Below are 22494 nucleotides of genomic sequence, written 5' to 3'. Positions count from 1 at the left end.
CACCCCCACCCCCCATGCACAAGACCCATTCCCCTAAGAGATCGCTGCCCTTGTTCACATTGAAGGTCGTTTTCTTATTTTGTTTTATTCCCTGCCTCCATCGGACCGATGTAACAGGGCCCTCGAGGCTCTCTGTCTTGTTACCATCCCTCAGGCTGTGGGATCTGACCCGCTTTGACTGGGAACTGCTCTACCCCTGAGCTCCACCTCCCACCCCATTTCACTGATTTACTGAAAAGCCACAGTCTCACAAAGTTGCCAGGCTGACCTTGAATTTGTAGTCTTCTGACCTCATCGTCCATAGCAGTTGGAATGACAGACCTACCCCACCTGATCAGACCTGATTGCTAAAATATCTTCACCAATGGCAAAGAAACCCTGTCCCATTACCAGTCACCTCCCATCTTCTACTCTATCTCCTGGTAACTTCCAATCTGTTTCCTTTCTGTTTTGGTCTATTCTGGACATTGAATTTCATATGCTAGGTGGCTGTTCCTATCTTGCTACTAAGCAGAAACCTCGACATGCACCAAAGCTATGTCCATTTGTGTGACATCCCTTCATTTGCTAGTTCACATCCTTTTTTAGAAGCATAGGAACCCACAGTCAGGAATTTTTTTTTTAAGATTTATTTTTATTTTATGTGCATGCACTTTGGCCTGCATGGAGGTCAGAAGAGGGAATTGGGTCCTCTAGAACTGGTGTGATAGATGGTTATGAGCCACCATGTGGGTGCTGGGAATCAAACCTAGGTCCTCTGGAAAAGCAGCAAGTGCTCTTAACCACTGGGCCATCTCTACAGCCAGGAATGTTAATTGGCTGCCTCGGGTCCCAGCAGGCATGTGTTCCTTTTCCTTCCTATTTTAAATACTTATTTAATTAACTAGTTATCTATCCTTGTGCTCATGCTTGCCACAGCACATTGCAGAGGTCTGGGGACAACTTTTTGGTGGTGGTTTGTTCCAGGTCTCTCTTTGTGGGTCCCAGGAACTGAACTCATAACTGCCAGGCTTGCAAAGTAAGGGCTTCCCTTCCTCCCTCCTTTCTTCCCCTTTTTCCTTTTGAGACAAGACTTCACTATATAGCCCTGGCTGTCCTGGAACTCGATCTGTAGGCCAGGCTGGTCTTGAACCCACAGAGATCCACCTGCCTGTCTCAGTGGTACGTGCCACCACTCCCAGTTGAATGTGCTTGCCTAGGATGGATGGAAGGTGTCTCCCTCAGTCTGTTAGCAGACATTTTGTCCTTTCCCTTTTGAGGACTGGCTGTCATTTTTGTTTGGTGTGGTTCTGGAGGGGATATGGCTCAAACAGTAGAGTACTTGCCTAGCACAAACAGAGCCTAAGAGCCATCCCCAATTCCACAGAGGGGAGTATAAACAGGCATGGTGGTAGATGCCTGTGATCCTAGCTCTCGGGAAATGGAGATAGGAGGCTCATAAAGTCAAGGCCTTTAATCCCAGCACTCGGGAGGCAGAGGCAGGCAGATCTCTGTGAGTTCGAGGCTAGCCTGGTCTCCAGAGCAAGTGCCAAGATAGGCTCCAAAGCTACACAGAGAAACCCTGTCTCAAAAAAAAAAAAAGTCAAGGTTATCCTTGGCTACATAGTGACTTTGAGGCTAACCTAGGCAACATAAGGTCCTGTCTCAAAGTAGAAACAAAAGTTATAATCTGAGATAGTTAGAAAAGAAAGAACAAAAGAAAGAACAAAAAAGAGCAAGAAGGGAAACATGAAAAAAAAACTTAAGAAAAAGCACCTCCTGGGACAGCTCTCCTGCCCATTATTCCAGGCATTTGGGGATGCCATAGCCCTCTGTCCAAACTTCCTCAGCGATGCTCCACAAAACCATCAAATACTAGACAGAACAGCCTGGGTCTCCAGAGGCTCTGTGGTCTGTGCACCAGCCAGGCCACTTTTCCAAGAAATTCATTGATTGCGGTGAGGCGACCAGGATAAGCCAGGCTGATGTCAGGGTCTCGGGCTAAGTGCTCTCAGCAGTCCCAAGGTAATCAGCCCCATGGTCACCATCCTGGTGTCCCCACCAGCCCAATGTCAGGGTCTGCAGAATCAGAAAACAGGGTCCAGTGTGTCCTTTGGACAGAATGTATCTTCTGCTCATATGTCACACCTGTGACCCCAGTGTTCGGGGACTGAGGCATCCTTCCATGCTGTTCATGTTTGCTTAAAAGGCAAAAAAACTTCAGGATAAATTATTGGTCTAAATTGTTATTCCACCCTTTAGCACAGCCAGGTGGTAGTGACACACACCTTTAATCCCAGCACTTGGAAGGCAGAGGTAGGTGGATCTCTGAGCTGGAGGCCAGGCTGGTCTACAGAGTGAGTTCCAGAACAGCCAGGACTACTTAGAGATACCCTGTCTCAAAAAAAAAAAAAAAAAAAAAAAAAAAAAAAAAAAAAGAAAGAAAAGAAAGAAAGAAAGAAAGAAAGAAAGAAAGAAAGGAAAAAAATTAACAAGGACTGGACTGATGTCTCAGGAGTGGGCAGCTCACAAATGCCTATGACTGAAGGACCAGTGATCCAACAATGGTCTCTTCTGATCTCCACCAGCATTGCATTTACATGTGTACAAAAACACACACTGATAACAAATAGAAGATCTTCAAGATATTTAGCAATGTATACATGTAAGCATTTTGCCTGTATGTATGGAAGTGCAACACTTACATGCTTGGTGCCCTGGTATTGGACTTACACACAATTGTGAGCCACTGTACGGATGGTAGGGATCAACCTGGGTCCTCTGCAAGAGTGACAAGCACTCTTAACTACTTCGACAACTCTCCAGCCCCCACCATGCATTTTTAAGTTTTGCAAGGAAAGTCTGTGCTAGGGACAGAACTGAATCTTTCCCAGTTTGAGGCCAGCCTGGTCTACAGAGCGAGTGCCAAGATAGGCGCCAAAGCTACACAGAGAAACCCTGTCTTGAAAAACCAAAAATAAAAAAAAAAACATGGGACAGGTTCTGAGCATGGGTTTACTATCCAGTTGTGTTCATGCTTTTTGTTAGATGCAATCATGACTGTAAGGATTCCGGTGAGATAAATGTGACATGGTCCCCGGGTAGTAGTGGCGCACGCCTTTAATCCCAGCATTTGAGGGAGGCAGAGGCAGGCGGATCTCAGTGAGTTTGAGGCCAGTCTGGTCTACAAAGTGAGTTCCAGGACAGCCAGGACTTGGCTCAGATTTCTTTGCAAGGATCAGGATGGAAGTGGGGGTGTATGTGGTAGGGTGGTGGTGGGGGGTGGTTCTCAAACATTCCAGGGAAGGATTCTGCCACTTAACAGTCCTCGGCTGTTTCAAGAAAAGCATATTATATGACAGGCAGGCCTTCAATCCTCCTGCTGAAGCTTCCCATTGTTGGGTCTGTAGGTGTTCATCTCTCTGCCACTTAAGCTTTTATTTATTTATTTTTTGAGACAGGGTCTCATGTAGCCCAGGCTGTCTTTAAATTACCTAAGTAACTGAGGAACTTCTGGTCCTCTGACCTCCACCTCCCAAGTGCTGGGGTCACAAGTATACATGCCTGGTTCATGCATTGCTGAGGCTGGAACTTGGTGCTTTGCACATGGTGGGCAAGCACTCTGCCAGCTGAGTTACAACTCTAGCTCAAATTCTGCCTTTTAAAAAATTCCTTTTTATGTGTGTATTTGGGGGCACATCCTGTGTGTGTGCCTACAGCACCAGAGAAGGCCCTTGGGTCCCATGGAGGTAGGGCTACAGGCAGCTGCAAGCAGCCAGACATAGATCCTGGGATCAAACCTTGGTCCTAATGATTGAGCAAGAAACAGTCAACCTAAAACTTTTTTTTTGAGACAGAGTATGTTAGAGTTTCTATTGCTGTATTGAGACGCCATGACCACAGCAACTCTTATAAAGGAAAACATTTAATTGGAGCTGGCTTACAGTTCAGAGGATTACTCCGTTATCATGGTGGCATGCAGGCAGACATGGTGTTGGAGAGGTAACTGAGAGTTCTATATCTTGATCCACAGGCAACAGGAAGTGAACTGAGTCCCAGACTACACTGCGCTTGAGCATAGGAGACCTCAAAGTCCGCCTACACTGTGACACACTTCCTCCAACAAGGCCACACCCACACCTCCTAATAGTGCCACCTTTTTAAAAAGATTTTATTTATTTATTATGTATACAGTTAACTGCATGCATGCCTGCACACCAGAAGAGGGCACCAGGTCTCATTACAGACGGTTGTAAGCCACCATGTGGTTGCTGGGAATTGAACTCAGGTCCTCTGGAAGAGCAATCAGTGCTCTTAACCTCTGAGCCACCTCTCCAGCCCAATAGTGCCACTTAGTATGGGGGCCATTTTCTTTCAAACCACCTCAGAGGGTCTCACTCTGTATCCTTGGCTGGCTTGGAACTATCTACCTAGCTCAGGCTGGTCTTGAACTAACAGAGATCACTCTGCCTCTGCCTCTGCCTTCTGAGGGCTTAATATGATCTTTTGACAAGTGGTGCAAATAGGTTTTGAAACTTTAAAATGTATGGAAATAATTTTGTGTCTCTTCTTCTCTTGACTTATGGCTCCTCATTAGCCTTCCATTAACATCTTAGAAATTCCCAAGTATTTCCCTGATAAAACAGTCAAGGATTAGATTGTCTGAGGAGTCCCTCCTCTCAATGAACACTCTCAGTTCTTCTATAGACTTCATAACTTTCCAATGCAGCTACTATGTCTCCTTTAACCACTGCCCTCACCCCAGGCTGATGATTGACATTTTAATAGGAAATAAAGGGGCTGAAGAGAAGACTTAATTGTCCAGAGCCTTGGTTGTTCTCAAAGGGTATCCAGGTTCCATTCCCAGCACCCCCAGGATGTCTCAGTTCCGGGGGATCAGATGAGCTCTTCTGAACTTAGCAGGTACCAGACATGCATGCAGAAAACACAAGGTAAAACACTCGCAAGCATAATATAAAGGTAAATAAATTTTTTGTTTGTTTGTTTTCGAGACAGGGTTTCTCTGTATTATATTGGAGCCTGTCTTGAAACTCAATCTGTAGACCAGGCTGGTCTTAAACTCAGAGAGATCTGCCTGCTTCCGCCTCCCGAGTGCTGGGATTAAAGGCGTGTACCACCAACGCCTGGCTAAATAAATATATTTTAAAGGGAATGAAATCAACAATTTTGAGCATATTTGGATACTTGGAGTTTTCAATACAGGGTGTCACTCTGTAACCACACCTGGCCTCAAACTTTCTATCCTCTTGCCTCATCTCTTGAGTATCAGCCTCACAGGTAGTTGCTACTATTGAAGGGACCAGCCCCTCACCCAGTCCTCCCCTTCCCCCGTTTTGGCAGCCATGACAGGCTGCAGAAAAGACCCAGCAAGACAAAGGCCCCTGACTCAGCAACATGTGCTGAACTTCTGACCTTGCCCCTCACTAGGAAGCCAGATACCCTCCAAGTGGCAAGGAACCAATCAGAAGTTAGCAGGCAGACTCTGAGTATGCTTTATGATAACAATGGAATACAGAGCATAGCAACCGCCCCGGAAGGCCTATAGGCCATAGCAACCAGTTGACCAATCAACACGGGACAGGTTGTCCAAGCCCAGAAATGCACCAATCCTGAGATTGTTCACCAATCCTTACTCACCCCAATAAATTCCTTGCCTCTTGGTTCCTCCAGGTCCTTCTTGTCCCACCTGCTGTGTCAGATGGATGGACAGAGGAACCAAGTTAATAGAGTTAACTCGTTAAACAATAAAAGACTCTTTGCTTTTGCATCAGAATGGGTTTCTTGGTGATTTGGGGGTTTAGAATTTGGGCACAACACTATGTCTGACTGGAGCACTCTTTTACAGCTGTTTTGCTATCTCAGAGCGTTGGCTGCCTCTTAAGCACAAGGTGGCTGCTTCGGCTCTTAACATCACATACACTCCCGACAATGTTAATTCAATAAGGGGAGAGGCGCCCTTAGAACATAACTCTTACCAAAAAAATTCAATGAACACTACTCTAGAAACTTTTTGTTTTTTGGTTTTCAAGACAGGGTTTCTCTGTGGCTTTTAGAGGCTGTCCTGGAACTAGCTCTTGTAGACCAGGCTAGTCTCAAACTCACAGAGATCCACCTGCCTCTGCCTCCCGAGTGCTGGTATTAAAGGTGTGCGCCACCAACGCCCGGCTGTCCTAGAAACTTTTTGTGAGATTTCCCTTCAGGCTTCACCAGTCAAGAAAGACAGTTGCTGGGCAATATGTATTTTCAGTGTGTGTATTGATGTCAGTGTTGGCCAGCAAGGGAGAAGTCGACCAAGGGGAATAGCTGGTCATTAGTTTCTCATCCTCACACTGGCATTGCTGGTTTCCAGCTCTTGGAACCTTTGTGTCCTCCGTTGTCTGTGGAGATAGTGGTTACTCATGGGAAACTGGAGTTATCAAGGAGATTCATGCAGCCGCCTGAGGACTTGCCTGTCAGCAGCGAGAGGTCAGTAAGAAATGGTTGCCATGGTGACTACACTGTCAGGCCTTAGGATGTTATGGGGAACTTGGAAAGAGCAATGGACTTTGACCCTTGGGGCTTCAGATAGACAGCAAATTGTTAGTGAACACACCCTGCTCACACCAAACTGCTTGACTGTGTTTTCCCTATCTGCAAAGTGGGGCAAGGTCCAAGGGCAGGGCTCCCTACCGTTCTACTCAACAAAACACTCCTTGGGCTGGGGAGATGGCTCAGTGGATAACATGCTGGCTGTAAAAGCAGAAGGGCCTATATTCTGAACCCCAGGACTCACTAAAAGCAGACTTGGAGGGTGCCTGTAAAGCCCTTGAGAGGGAGACACAGGACATCCCCATAGTGAGCTGGCTAGCTAGACTGGCTGAACTGGCCAGCTCCATGTTCAGATAGAGAGAGACCCTGCCTTAGTGGATAGAGTAGAGAGCAGTTTAGGAAGGCATGTGTGCCTAAACACATGGGAAGAACACACAGACACATATATCACGTGCATATCATACACTCACATCACCTGCATCTCTCTCTCTCTCTCACACACACACCTCACGCGCATATCACATGCACATGCGAATGCCCACAAAGTAAGAGCATTTATTGAGTACCATGACAGGCAGGATCAAGAGGGCAGTGAGTAAAACAAGACACTTCCCCCACTCGCCCTTCATGGGGAAGATAATATTCTTTTTATGTAGCAGCTGAAGGAAGCAGGGGACACAGACTAACCCTGAGGAGGAAGTGGGCCACAGAGGATGCTAGACTGTGGTACAATGACAGCTGGAGAACAGAACACTGCAAATGCCATTCGAAAGAACCAGAAAACTGGCACGAGGAAAAGGTGAGTCAATGAAGCCAAACAGGATGGTTCACACCTTCAATCCAATATGGTGAAACAAAAGAGTAGAAGATCATGGGAGTTTGAGGCCAGCCTGCTCTACAAGGTGAGTTCTAACTGTAAGGATTCAGGCGTTATGTTGTCCTGCCCCCTCACCTGGCAGAATGCACTCAGGCAGCACCCTGGTCAGTCCAGGCTTCCATGGCTGCTTCATCACTATATAGTCTGCATGCAGGTGCAAAGGATCCTTTAAAACAGAACACCCCCCACACACTTCCGCTCTCTTTCCTGCTGTTCCTCTGAAGGGGCAGACAGAACTTTTCCTGCTGTAAGACCCCTGGAAGCTCAGGCCCCCAGGATCTTGGTCCAGGAACGCGGCCACCCCAATCACCACTTGGAGTCGAAAGCTTGATGCAAACTGCACGAGGCTTTATTATAGTTGTTTAACGAGCTAACCCCATGTTACCTCGGGCCTTCCATCCATCCACCATGGCAGATGGGTAGAAAAGACAACTCAAAGCGTCTGCATAGAGATCTTGTAGGGCAGTGTAAGGGGAGTGTCTAGGGGCATGCACAGGCTCAGGATTGGTGTGCCTCCAGGCTTGGAGGGCTTGCTCTGTGTTGATTGGTCAACTGGTTGTTATGGCCCATAGGCCCTCCCAGGGTGGTTGCTATGCTCTGGGCATCATTGCTGTGCACTTGTCCCTAAAGCACACCCAGAGCTGTAAAACATAGCGCCACCAGCTAACTTCTGATTGGTTCCTTGCCACAAGGCAGGCATTTGACCTCCTAGTGACAAAGGTCAGACAAGTACATGTTTGGCTGTTATGGCTGTCGAAATGGGGAGCTGGTCCCTTCACTGCCTCCCTCTTCTCTCTTTTTTTTTCTCTCTCTGTCCCCCCTCTTTCTCTCTCTTTCCCACTCCCTCCCCTTTCTAATAAAACTTCTCACTTAAGCGCTGTCTGCCTGGCATGCTTGCCCCTCACCTGCATGGAATCCGCCAAGGTCCCCCATGAGCTTTATTTCTAACACTAATTAGCCTAGGTTAGTCAGACATTGTCTCAAAACCCCAAACGAAAGAAACACAAAAAAGTGGATCAATGATTTAAAACAACAGAATTCAGGTATGGCTTGATCGATCCAGCAGTTCTGAGGATGCTCTCAGGGCTGGTCTCTGTCTCTGGCCTCCCTATCATTCAGTTCATCTTATCTCTGTCTGTCTGGTTCCTTCAGTCAGGCCTTCCCCTATGGGTGGGGAGCCTGTTGCAACTGTCTCCCTCGTCCTTCCACTCTGATACCTAGGGCAGCGGCTTCATCCATTCAACCAAGGAAGCAAAGTTTTTGATCCTGGTGATCAGTGATCCATGTGGTATTGGAGTCACAGTGGCTAGAGCCATGGGATGCTCTGGTTGGGCAGCCTGAGTCACTGGAAGTGCAATTAGCACATCTAGGACCAAGTGCAACAGTGTTGAGAGGGCGTCCTAAGGTAAATCATGGGTTCCTTGAAGAAAAGAAGGGGGGCTGGCTGGAGACACAGGGTCAAGGACACGGTGGCTGAACTTAAAGGCAGGTGCTGACTTCCTTTCAGAGTGTTCACCTGGCTGTGGCCACCCCTGCTTGCATCAAAAAAATTATTTCTGAAAATTGCTACTCAGGCCATCTGTCACCTGGTCACCTGCCGTGTGTGTGTGTGTGTGTGTGTGTGTGTGTGTGTGTGTGTGTGTGTGTGTTTATGTGCATGCCTGCATGTGTGTGTGTGTGTGTATGCATATATATATATATATATATATATATATATATATGTATATTTAATCATCTGTGAGGAAATAAAGGCCCAGCTTCTTCATGAAGGTGCCTGGCAGGAACGGGGCAGGTCTGCTCTGAGCTGATAGCTCCACCACGGACAGGGCTACAGTAAGCAAAACCCAGAGGGTGTGGGCAGCTCTGGGTTGGCCAGTTTTGGTGCTCAGTGGAGATGGTGTCTCTGGGTCAGTCTCATTTTAATTAATCAATTTATTTTTTGCTTTTTGAGACAGGATATCAAGTAGCTCGGGTAAGCCCAGACTTAACTATGTAGCTAGGATTATAGTCATACATCTCTCTGCCTGGCTTGCTTATTACTGCCCCAGTCTCCCGGGTGCTCCTGGGAACTGCTTTCAGAATCAGTCTTTTTTTTTTTAAATACTTTATTTAACTTTATTTTATGTGCATTGGTGTAAGGATACCAGATCCTCTGGAACTGGAGTTACAGACAGGTGTGAGCTGCCATGTGGGTGCTGGGAATAGAACCCAGGTCCTCTTAAAGGGCAGCCACTGCTTTTATCCACTGAGCCATCTCTCCAGCCCCCAGAATCAGTCTTTAAAGAAAGTCTGCATTGGGGGCCAAAGATGTGGCTTGGTTGGTAGTAAGCTCATCTAGCATTCACGGTTGGTCCTGGGTTCCATTCACAGCACCGCATGAGCCTGACCCCATGGTACACACTTGGCATCTCAGGATTCAGGAGGTGGAGGCAGGAGGATAAGTGTGATTGCTCAGCAAGGAAATGAGGTTACCTTATTCCTCCCTTGAGCGATGGGAGTTGGCAAGGAAACCCAGCTTCCGTGTCTCCAGCTGTACTGTCCCAGTGGCAATGCATTGAACCAAATCTGCCTTTTGTGTTAGTCAACTTTCCAAACTGCAGCAAAACACCTAATGATTAATTTACAAAGAAGAAAGGTTTGTTCTGGCTTAGTTGTAGACACTTTATTGGCTCAGATGGCTGCTGGTTCTGGGTCAAGGTGGAAGGTGGCTGGGAAGTAAGATGGAGAGGGAAGAAAAGGAGAGGGAGAGAAAGGCAGGTTTTCTAGTGTCCTCTCCAAGTACAGGCCCCCAGTGATCTATCTAACTTTCTTCCTCTAGGTTACACCCCATTTATTTTTGGTTGTCCTGGAACTTGCTCCGTAGACCAGGCTGACCTTGAACTCACAGATCTGCCTGCCTCTGCCTCCCCAAGTGCTGGGATTAAAGGTGGGTACTACCAACTGCCTGACTAGGCTCCATCTCTTAAAGGAACCACTAGCTCCCAATGGTTCCAGAGCCCAGTGACTAACTAAGCCTTAAATATGTGGGCCTTTACCTGTCACTTTTACAAACCGCAGTACCTTTTTTTTTTTTTCCCCCTTGAGACAGGGTTTCGCTGTAGCTTTGGAACCTGTCCTGGAACTTGATCCATAGCCCAGGCTGGCCTCAAACTCACAGAGATCCTCCTGTCTCTGCTTCTCAAGTGCTGGGATTAATGGTGTGCGCCACCACTGCCTGGCTATGGTACCTCTTTTATTGTTGTTGTTTATTTTTTGTTTTGACAGGGTTTCACTCTGCTGTGGCCCAGGCTGGCCTTGAACTCACAGCAAACCTTCTGCCTCTGGCTGCAGAGCGCTCTCTGGAAGCACAGGTGTGAGCCTGGATCCACAGCATCCTTTTGTTAACTTCCTTCCTTGTGCCAGCCTCTCGCTGTCTCCTACTGACGTTTCCTAGGATTCCCAAGCATCCCAATTTACAGTGCAATCCAGGCCTCCTAGACTCTATTCTGCCTCCTCACCTTCACCCTGGTGACAGACAGGAACTCTAGGGGTCTCTGTGTGCTGGTACAGAAGGTCTTGGGGGTATCTGGAAGAAACATTGCATCTCAAACACAAATGTGCAAGGCTGGTGTGCACAGACCCTTCCACTCTGTGGAAACCACTGGCTTAAACATTCCATGTCATCCAGGAATCCTCAGGCTTCAAAGAGTGCACCAGTTTCTCCTCCCAAGCTGCCACAGGAAGGGCATCAACCCACCAGATAGGCACTCACAGATTCATCATATAAAGGGACAAAAACAAAACAGGACTAGGGATGTAGCTAAGTTGGTAAAGTGTTTGCCAAGTAAGCACAGGGCCCTGGGTTCGACTTAGGAGATCATACACCGGAGTGGTGTTGTCTGCCTGTCATCCCAGTGCTTGGGAGGTCAGCAGGGGAATCGGAAAGTGTTCATTCTTAGCTATGCAGTAAATCCAAATCATGAGACCCTGTCTAAAAAAAGGGGACAAAGCAGAAAACCCCCAAAATAACCACCCTCAAAGCAGAAAATGAGGCCATGTCCAAGCTGCCTTAACTACTGCTTCTAGAAGCCTCGGGGGCCCTAGAAGGATCTGGAAATTGGCGGTTGGGTATAAGCAGAGAACCCTGGCTACGTCATTCACAGTGGCAAGTGTGGGCAAGATCAAAGCAACCCAGTTTTGTCTCTGACGCCAGTGATGTTTTTTCCATTGAAGACTTCTTGATGTTTTGCATGTGTAGGTGAAAGTAAAGAGAGAGAAGAAAAATGGCAAGTGAAAGCAGCCATGCTTTTGGGCACATCCCCCCCAAATTTAAGCAGCAAATAGGATAAGGGTGGGGTCCCCATGTGGATTCTAGTGTCACCTGCCTGTGTTGGCACTCTAGCCCTGCCAATCTGCCAGCTGTGTGACTTTGCAAAAAGCCCTTAGCCTCTCTGGGCCTCTGCAGCCTCATCTGTAAAATGGGATAATAACGGGTGATTATTATCATGTCACAGCCATGTCCTGAGGACGCTATGGACAGGACAGGGTATTGGGATCAGTCTGTTACATTACAATTGCCAAACATCAGGAACACTAATACTGTGGCCATTGTCACTGCTTTGGGCCATGGGTAAAGCAATGGGAAGTTGTGGAGACTGTAAGAAATGAGGAAATCGATCTTTGTGTGACTCTGGACCTCGGTTTATATAAAGATGAACACGGCACTGCAGGAACCCCAGGACCACAGACACTGTTCTGAGTGTTTGCTGTCATCCCTAACCTTCAGAGACGCTTTCTGGAGGATGGGCAGTTAGCACTTCCATTCCATAGAGGAGGAGATAGGCACAGAGAGGGAAAGCAATTTACCTGAGGCAACACAGTTTCTTCTAATATGGTTACTATTGTTGCATTTATTTGTGTGCATGCAAGCACTTGCATAGGTAACATGCACACGACGGCTCATATGTTGGAGCCAGATGACTGTTACTGTGGAAGTTCCAACCAAACCCCTCTCCTATCTCTCTCTAAACCCTGCTGCATCTCAGAAAGCCCACCAAATGATCACCCCTCCCCAAAAGATGCTCAAGACCACTCTCACAGGGTATTTAAACTCTCCCCCAGAAAACAGACTCATGGTTTTTCCAGTGTTCTCTCTGGGGGACTGGAAGGCCATCAGGGAGTGTTGTATCCGTTAAACATGGGCTTTTTGTAGTTGGGTTTGATTTGTTCTGATATGGATTGCTGCATTGGTGGGGAGGCTTATCAGGTGCAGAAACTTTTCATCTGGAGGACAGCTGGTGAGAATCAGTTCTCCTGCTAGCAGACCCAGGTCCTCAGGCATGGTGGCAAGCTCTAACCACTGAGCCATTTTTCACCAGCCGAGGTCAAACAGCTACACCACTTCAAAGATCCATGGAGGGGTGTGAAGTCAGTGTTGTCCACCTGTCCCAGGAGCTGGTGGTGGAGTCCACTGCCCCACCCTGCCCCATCTGTAGGTCTTCCTGGCTTGCTAGATCCTGGTGCTGGGAGTTGGTCTAGGGAGGGTTTTGGATCTGATGTGCTTGGAACCCCAGGGCCTCCTTGTCCGTTCTTCTCTTTTACAATGGGGCCAAGGGTATGGCTGACTTTCCCAGCAGCCTCTGCTTCCTTTGAGCCTCCTTCCTCATTTCATGCCCTCTTTCTCGGCATCTCTCGAGGTCATGTGAAGATCTCGGGACACCAGTGGAAGGTGGCCAAGCTGCTTCATCAGCGCCAGGCTTCTTAGCTGGTTTAGGGAAGAGGAGAGTGGGTGGGAGGCTTCGGGGGCAAAATTCCAACCAGAGCCATTAAAGGATGCTGCTTGGGACTTGGTGGAACCAGGGGCTTGGTACCCTGTCTCAGAGAGCTGAGCGTGTACATATGTGTCCTCAAGCAGACAGAGGACATCCGGCAGGGGACGTGTGGGGGAGGGGTACCAGGAAGCTGTTCGATTATCCAGCTGCTTCAGTCTAAATATGTTGCACATCTGGTGGCCTAGAAATTGCCTCTGATTTCATAGTCACTGACTTGCTGTCTGAGCTTGAGCTTGGCTCTAGGGGAGGGAGGGGAGAGGGGGAGGCAATTCAGAAAGAAAGAAGAGGGGCCAAGGGCCAAGGGTTGGGGGAGGAGCAGAGGAAGAGGGAGGAGGGAGGAGGAGGAAGAGGAATCAGAGGAGTCCACCCTTCTACACAGGGAAGGACAACAAGCTTGTTCGCACAAACAGCCACTGGGCTTCTCTGTTCTGCCAAAACTGGGGTTGGTTTGTGCCAGGCCTTGATGGAAAGTGCTGATGTCTTCTGAGGAAGAGCAGGCTTGAGGAAGAGAGGCTCTTAATATAAGTGACCAGCTGCTCCCAGATGGGCCTATTTCGCTCTCTGTTTTGTAACAATAGAACTTTCTGAGAGGACCAGAGACAGTGCCAGCGTGGTTACCTCCTTTATTTTACAAGCACAGAGCATCTGCGGTTTCTTTCTGACAGGATGTGGAGTAATGTGTCCAGGCAAGAGTAGAGTCTTTCAATGACAGTTGTGGGGCACAGAGAACATGGTCATGTGGAAAGTTCCAAAACAGGGAAGGACAATTTCTTGTCCCTCCAATAGGTGATAGGCAGTGGCTGCCTTGGGGCAGCAGGTGGGGAGTTCTGAGGCTGTATCTCAGAGTGAATGCGTTCAGTAATGGATTGCTAATGTCTGTCATTTAGTTCGCAGGGGCAGGCTGGGTGGGTTGCTGTTCCATGTCTGCAGATTCAAACAGCTGTGAGTTGAAAGTATTTACAAACAGTGGTTGAGGAAGCAAATTTGAGATTGAAGAAAGATGAGCCTGGAGGTGGCCTCACTTTCTGATTTGTTTTTGTTTTTGTTTCTGTTTTTTTGTTTTTCAAGACAGGGTTTCTCTGCGTAGCCTTGGCTGTCCTGGAACTCACTCTGTAGACTAGGCTAGCCTCAAACTCACAGAGATCTGCCTGCCTCTGCATCTTGAGTGCTGGAATTAAAGGCATGTGCCACTGCCACCACCATCCAGCTCTGAATTTTTTTTTTTTTGAGACAGTGTCTCATGTAGCTCAGGCTAGCCTTGAACTCATCATGTAGCTGAGGATGACCTTGAACTCCTGATGCTCCTGACTACACCTCCTAAGTGATGGAATTATAGGTATGCATCACCAAACAGTGTATACATGGTACTGGGGAATGGAATTCATCTCATACATGCTAGGCAAACACTCTACTGACTGAGCCTCATCTGAGATCTCTCCTCTTTGCCTGTCGTTCATGATCCTTCTGTCTGAGACTACTGAGTGCTGGGATCCCAGGCATGCACACACCCCCAGCTATCTACCATGCCTGTCTACTGCCTTAGATATCATTGTCTGTGGGGATGAGGAATAAAGAGGCCCAGTTCTGTTAGCTCTTCCTGTCTCAGAATCTCCTGCCTGCCTGCCTGCCTGTCTACTTGCATGAAACAGAGAGGCAGGCAGGAGAGTACTAGCTACTGAACTGGGCATGGGGTCTAAATGAACAGAAGTAGGACATATTAGAAATTAAGTATGAGCCAGGCAGTGGTGGTGCACACCTGTAATCCCAGCACCTGGGAGGCAGAGGTCAGTGGATCTCTGTGAGTTCAAGGGCAGCCTGGTCTACAGAGTGAGTTTGAGGATAGCCAGAACTGCATAATGAGACCCTAACTTAAAGCAAAAAAAAAAAAAAATAAGAAAAAAGAAAAGAAATTAACTGTGGTTTGTACACAAGCCCCTGGCCCACAGTCTTAAGGGTTGAGCACTTTCTGAGCAGCCTGGCCACAGTGATCACTGTATATGTTATTAAGAGGATAAGGCAGGGCATGGTGGTGACCACTGTATATGTTACCAGGAGGGCAAGGCAGGGCATGGCAGGTGGGCACTGTCTTTTCAGACCTGGGATTCCCAAAGGTAACCAGCCCTTCAAGAATCTGAGCTTGGACTCAACCCAGTCTCTTCTGAATTACCCGGCTGTGACACCTATGACCAGGTCCCAGTATCTCTGGAGAAATGCATTGGCATCTCTTTCCAACTGTCAGCTCAGTGTGTTCAGCTTCAGTGAACACACGCTTCCTCCCCTCTGACATCATTTCCAGGAATAGACAGCAATTACCACCCCAAACCCAGTGTAGAACAGGAAATGAGGTGGCATACGATCTGATTTTGATGTGCGAGGCTCTGTGCAGGTCCCGACAGGCACGTGCCCCTCTCCGTGAGGAATCTTTCCATGCAGCTGCCAATCTGCAAGGTCAACAACTCTGAGGCTGCTTGGACCACGGCACTTTATAGATGGGGCATTGGCCTAAGGCCACCACGGGGGAAAATTTCTCCAAGGACAGTGGGACTCAAAGAAATTTGGGAACTGTTTTTGTTATTGTTGTTGTTGTTGTTATTTACTTATTGATTTCTTTCTTTTATTTATTTATTTATTTATTTATTTTGGTTTTTCAAGACAGGGTTTCTCTGTGTAGCTTTGGAGCTATCCTGGCACTTTCTCTGGAGACCAGGCTGGTCTCGAACTCACAGAGATCCACCTGCCTCTGCCTCTGCCTCCCAAGTGATGGGATTAAAGGTGTGCACCACCAGAGCCGGGCCACCTGGAATCTTTGTACACACGTCTCTGTGACCTGGCCAGCCGGGTCACAGAGGAGACTGGAGGGAGAAACCCTGACTGGTTGGAAGGTGTCAGTTCCTGGCTTCCTGCTTCCTCATTCTGGATGCTGCCTGTGGCCCCAGGAGCTCCCCCTTCACTATATCTAGAAGCTTCCCTGGCTTGCTCATTTTTCTTTTCTCTTGTTCCTGTGTCCAAGTGGGTCACCAGCTGGCCTCAGGGTCCCCTCCCCAGCCTCCGCTTACACAGATATCCAGTTGTTCTGAGGCTGTGTCAACCCTAGGCCTGTGCCCACGCTGCCTGATGGCTGCCAGGTAGTCACCCCTCGCCAAGGGGTGCTTGAATCACTGCTGACCAGGCTATCTGGTGGCCTATTTAAGTCTCATAGAGTGTCACCTGGGTGTCATTGCTTCCACCTTAAGGCTAGAGAAACAGACACTCAGACAGAGAAGGGCGAAGCTGGCTCTTGGTGGAGACCGAACTAGAGCCCAGTGAGGCCAGATGTCTCGGTGACCTTCCACCACTGGGGCTCCCTGAGTCCTGAGCCAGGGAGTCTCCTTAGTAAATGCATGAGTGAAGGGATGTATGACAAGAGAGGAGAGAGAGAGAGAGAGAGAGAGAGTTCCCAGGTGAGTCCTCACCATTGAGCTCACCCATTCTGACTTTAAAGCTTAACACACAGGCCCCAACAAGGTTTCTCCGTGTAGCAGCCCTAGTTGTCCTGGAACTTGCTCCATAGACCAGACTGGCTTTGAACTCACAGAGATCCGCCTGCCTCTGTTTCCTGAGTGCTGGGATTAAAGTGTGCTCCACCACTGCCAGGTAACTTATTTATTTTCATTTTACATATATTGGTATTATGCCTACAAGTATGTCCGTGTACGGGAGTCAGATCCCCTGGAACTGTAGTTAGACAGTTGTGAGCTGCCATGTGTGCATGAAATATAAACAGGCATGCAGACAAAAATACATGTAAAAAAAAAAAAAGCTCACCCCAGGCATTGGTGGTGCAAACCTTTAATCCCAGCACTCGGGAAGCAGAGACAGGTGAATCTCTGTAAATTCCAGGCCATCTTAGTCTACAGAGCAAGTTCCAGGGTAGCCTCCAAAGCTACAGAGAAACCATATCTCAAAAAAGCAAACAAAAAGAGTCACCTCTCCAGTGGACCCAGAGTGGTCTCTGAGCCAGCCAGCAGCTCTGGTTTTCTTTAAATGACTCTGACTTGGCTCGGCCTTTATTTTTTGGGGACATTAAAATCATTCATGGTGACCCAGATACTGGGCCGGGCAGGGGGATGTTGTGAGATGACAATTCTGCCTCACACACTTCTGAAGAGAAGCAAAGATGTTCCCAAATGCCACCCCCACCATCCCCCACCATCCCCCACCATCCCTGCTGGGACTGATTATTGTCGGGTGTGCATGAGTGAATTTTGGGGTCACAGCGGGTAATCGGATCTAGCCTGGCTGAGGCAGGTGACCTGAGCTCTTGGATAAGGGGATTAATCTAAATCTGTCAGAGAAGCTATCTTCTCAAGACATCCTGGAAGCCAGGACATGAAAGTTAAACTTGGGAACCCCCTCCCCATAGTCACAGCTCCCACGCCATGTGAAAAATCCATCAGGCTGAGCCCTTGCTCTATGGGTGAGAAACCCAGATGCCAACGAGCCTGGAGGAGGAAGCACCAAAGTAGGTGTGGGTGGGGTGAACTAGGGCCATCAGGCCTTCTTCCAAATCTTGCTGGGTGGATGTCATTGAGTGGAGTGTGGGTCCAGTCTGGGTTGGGGATCATGGCTTTGTCTGGTAGTCTGTGTGAAGTCACTGCCCTACCATAAGCCTCAGTTTCCTCACTGTGATATTGGCCAACATTGGCTCACTCTCCTCAACCTGCATTGTGGGCTTGGCTCTGCCATCCTCTGTGCTTTGCTTTCTCCTTCTCCTGAGTCCTGTGAAAGTCAGCATGGCTGGCTAACTCCTGTTTTCCCGACAAGATAATGGCTCATGCTCCTAGGACTACAAACAGAGTCAGATGTTTCCAGGCTCTGGAGCTGCCCACAAAGTGGTCTCTGGGCGTGGGAACAGCCCGGAGGCCCTAGATCTTTCCAGAAGTATTTGGGGATTCTGTCTATAAGCTGTCAGCCAAAGCAATCACATGACCACTCAAGACTTCCATGAGGAATGGGTGTGCACACCCATGTCCTGTACTGATGAGTCCTTGGAAAGATCCAAAAATACAGCCTGCCCTTCCCCACAGCCAACTCAATTCGGCCCTTAATTTGACTTTCCCAAGGTGGGACTCCTTGGCGACTTGGCGACTCCCCGAGGTGAGTCATTGTAGCCCATTTTTCAGAAGAGAAACGGAGGCTCAGAATTGGCTCTTTACAAGCTACCAAGCTATAGTGTGCCAACTAGGCAGGGATGCCAGGAACAGAGACACAATCCTATAATGATCACAGTCATGAGTAGAAGGCCAGTGTGGGCTGGAGGGCCCACCTGGAGGTAGAGGTGATGAAGGCTTACCATTGGCTGGTTCACATTTGAAAGTTACATCTCCCTGTGAGATATTCACTACTCTACCAGTTAGCTAATCCCAAAGGGCAGTCCCTGTCACTGCCAGCAAGACCCCAAAGTCACCAAAGGGAAGATTCAGTCACACAGCACCCTTCAATTCCTGGCTGCATATTTGTGTTTAATCTGTTTGTCTGCCTTAGGGAGGATCTGGTTTCGAGGAATGAAATAATCAACAGAGGTTTAAGGAACAGGAAGGAAGTCTAGAGGTAGAAGCTTTCATGTCTGTTTGTCACCTCAATGGCATCACCAATCCCGCAAGCCTTTGCTCTCTTTTGCTTTCTTTACACATTATGTATCAGATGTTTCTCCATATAGTGCCAGGAAGGCTGCCAAAGCTCCAGACATAAACGCTTTGTCCAGAGGCCCAACAAGGAAGAAAAGCATTCTAGTTACTGATTTCTTTGGACTCCACTGTGGTGTCACAGCACCTGAAAATAACCACAAGTTATTAGATTTTTATTCTTTTTTTCTGATTTGTGAATTTAACTAGACAATTTATTCTGTTCCATTGGCTGGGGCCATTTGCTAAGCTGCGCACAGCAAGCAACTGAGCTGGGCTGGAAGGTTCAAGAAGGCTTCATTCTCATGTCTAAGGCGTCACATGACTTCTCCAGTTGACTACCTAGAGTTTCCTCATGGTGGTCTCATGGCCCTTTTTCGAGGTGGCTGGCCTGGCCTCCTCAAATCCTAGCCGGAAACTGCCCCAGTATCCCCCACTTCATGGGAAAGTTGCAGTTACAACTCTGACTCCAGGGGAGGGAGACCCTTTTTCCTCTTGGTGGGTGGAGCTGTGGGCAGTGCAGCAAAGGTGCAGCCTTGGTAAATCTGTGTTGTCCAAACCCCGAGCCCTCCGGAGGAAGACATGCTCCTTGCTAGGCTTCTGGAAAATAACCTCCCAGCCCCAGAACAAGCACTGTGGGGGCCTCCAGCCTCATATTTGAGCTGGGCCTCTGGAGTAGGTGAGACAGAGTGACAAAGATTGGCCATGCAGGGTCATCTATGCTCACATGACCAACCCTCAATAAGCACTGCAGATGCCCAGGCTTGGTGGTATCTCCCACTTTCAGCAATTTGTGCCACAGGCCAAAGATTTTGAATTCAGCATGGGGAGACTCCATAGCCCATTGTTGCCAGAACTCTGACCCTTGTCTTTAATCTTGCTGAGTTTAGTCTGTTATAGTGGCATCTTTCCTTGCCAGGGAATTTTTAGTGGTGGCCACACCCTTTGGGCGTGGTTTCAGGTGCAGAAGAGGGACTGGGTTGCAGAGCATCAGAAGGGCAGAGACTGTATCTTCTGGAGCAGGAAGACCGAAACATCTATTTACTCTTATATATGTAAGTGCTTCTCTAACAAATACCTAGTTATCATTTATCTTGGGTCTGGTGGACTCATTTAAACCCTGCCTTCAGTTTGTGTCTTGCCATCATGATAAGTCATGACTGGGTTCCTCCAGCCTTTCTGAGGGCTTGCTAAGCACAGGTGGTCTGAGCCCCCATCCCTGGAGATGGTCTGTAATATAAGAAGTGATGGCAGGAAAGTCTAGTTGTCTCAGGGTGCCCCTTCTGCCAGGACACCTCCTCCTGGCTTCTCTTTAAGTCTTACTTGCTTGGAAGTTTGCCCAGCCCTGGTCTCCACATGCTGAGTGTGGCCAGAGGGTCACAGTAATCCACCCCCAGGACTGGGCATGCCCAGCAGGAGCCTAGGAGAAGATGAGCAGGAAGGTGACATAATAGGAGAGCAAGCTTCTTACCCTCAATTCCCAGAGGAGGAGGCCAGAGTTTGTCAAGAGCCTTGTCCAAAGTTTCACAGCTAGCTACTGGCAGCCCAGGTCTGCATGACTATAGGACCCAGCTCTCCAGCCTTGGGAGATTCCACGGGAGTGACTGGGCCATGAGGGTGTGTTGCACAAGGCCAAACAAGGGAAGTTACATGTCTGACAGACATGACAGGCATGTTAGCTTCCTCAGAGCTCAACACATTCCCAGAGAAATGACAAGTTGCTTCTCCTCTATCAAGAGACACAAGATGACATTCACTTAAAAGATGCTTATAAGTCACAACACACTGCAGCACATGTATGGCAGTCAAAGGACAGAGTTCTGGAATCAGTTCTCTCCTACTGGGTGTGGCCCAGCAGCTGAACTCAGGCTTGGCAGCAAGTGTCTTTATTGGATGAATGATCTCCCCAGCCTGGCACCGGCTCGGGCTAGGGATGAAGGACCTGGGTTTGACTGGTGGTACCTGAGTAAGGAGCCAGGTGGGGTGGCAGGCTCTTGTAATCCAGGTGCTGGGGATGTGGTGACAAGCAGACCCCTAGAACTTGATGACCAGCCCCAGGTCTCAGGGAAAGGCTGTCTCAAAAAGTGAGATATGGGGTTGGGAGGTTAGCTCAGTGGTAGAGTGCTTGCCTAGGCCTTGGGTTCAGTCTTTAGCTCCAGAGAAAGAAAGAAAAAAAGGAGGGAGGGAGGAAGGAAGGAAGGAAGAAAGGCGGAAAAGAAAATACATTCATTTAATTCCAGCACTTGGGAGGCAGAGGCAGGTGGATCTCTGAGTTTGAGGCCAGCCTGGTCTTCAGGGTGAGTTCCAGGACAGCCAGGGCTACACAGAGAAACCCTGTCTCAAAAAATGAGAGAGAGAGAGAGAGAGAGAGAGAGAGAGAGAGAGAGAGGGAGAGAGAGGGAGGGAGAGAGGGAGAGAGAGAGGGATCATTCAGATGGGATTGGTGGATGGGATCAGGGTCCAGGAACTTTCCCAGAACCTGCTCTCAGGGGATTTAGGAGGAGGGAGAGAAGGCATGTGGGGTCTTGGACTCAGCCCCCTCCTGATCTGTATGGAACAGTTCGCCACAGAAGGCACAGATCGGCCCCAGTGTGCCACCCACTCATACACTGGCTAGCTGGAAGAGGCTTATGGCTTTCCCTCTGGTGCAGGGTTCAATTCTCTTTTAGCAACAACCAGCAGCAGCAGGAGTTAGTGATGGTGGACTGGGGGACACTTGCCCCTGCAGATGATGTCTTAGGGCCTCAGCTGAGCTCACTAAGTCAACAAGCATTCTATTCTGCAATGGATCCTGGGAGTTGTAGTCTTTTTCTGTTTTCGAGCTAGTTTCTCTGTGAAACTAGCCCTGGCTATCCTGGAATTCACTCTGTAGTCTAGGTTGGCCTCAAACTCACAGAGATCTGCCTGCCTCTGCCTCCCGAGTGCTGGGATTGAAGGTGTGTGCCACCACCGCCCAGCAGAAGTTGTAGTTTTTAAGGTTGTAGTTTTAAGTTCTCCTGGTGCTTTCCCAGAAGTGAGAAGGGAGGCAGGGAAGAAGGAAGGAGGGAAGGAGGGGAGAATGGCACAGTCTCCTTGCTGAGGACCCGGACAGGGCCAGCCTTTTCTCGAGCAGCCTGGGGCATCTAGTCCCTCCTGCCACCTCCAGACGGTGGCCAGGTGTCCCTGTTTTTTGCAGAGTCATGGATAGCAGCATGGTGCCAAATTGAATTGAATGCTGGCTTCCCTCCCAGGCTGGTCTCCATCACTGCCCTCTGGACAGAGTCACTGCTGCTCAGGACACAAGAAGGTCACCTGTTTGTCACAGGGGAAGGTGGGGAGGGAATGTGATGACCATTAGCAGAGTTTTAGGATAAAGCTGGGGTGAATTAGGATCAGTTTGGCTACCTGTCTCGACATGGCAATTAGAAAGCAGAATGGACAAAGCCATAGTCAGTCACTGAGGCCACCCTAGAAAGAAGAGACAAAGGGGCTCAGTGACCTCGGGGTTATCTCCTGAGGCACTGATGGGAGCTTTAGGCTGCAACAGAAGAAGAATTGGGTTAAGGCCTGACATGTCTGTGAGTTCTACTGTTCCTGGAATCCAAAGTGTCTGAAGATTAGGGTAATGGCTGGAGAC

The sequence above is a fragment of the Cricetulus griseus genome, chromosome 4 (genome assembly GCF_003668045.3).
Source record: "Cricetulus griseus strain 17A/GY chromosome 4, alternate assembly CriGri-PICRH-1.0, whole genome shotgun sequence".
NCBI lineage: Eukaryota > Metazoa > Chordata > Mammalia > Rodentia > Cricetidae > Cricetulus > Cricetulus griseus.
This window is presented reverse-complemented; position numbering follows the sequence as displayed.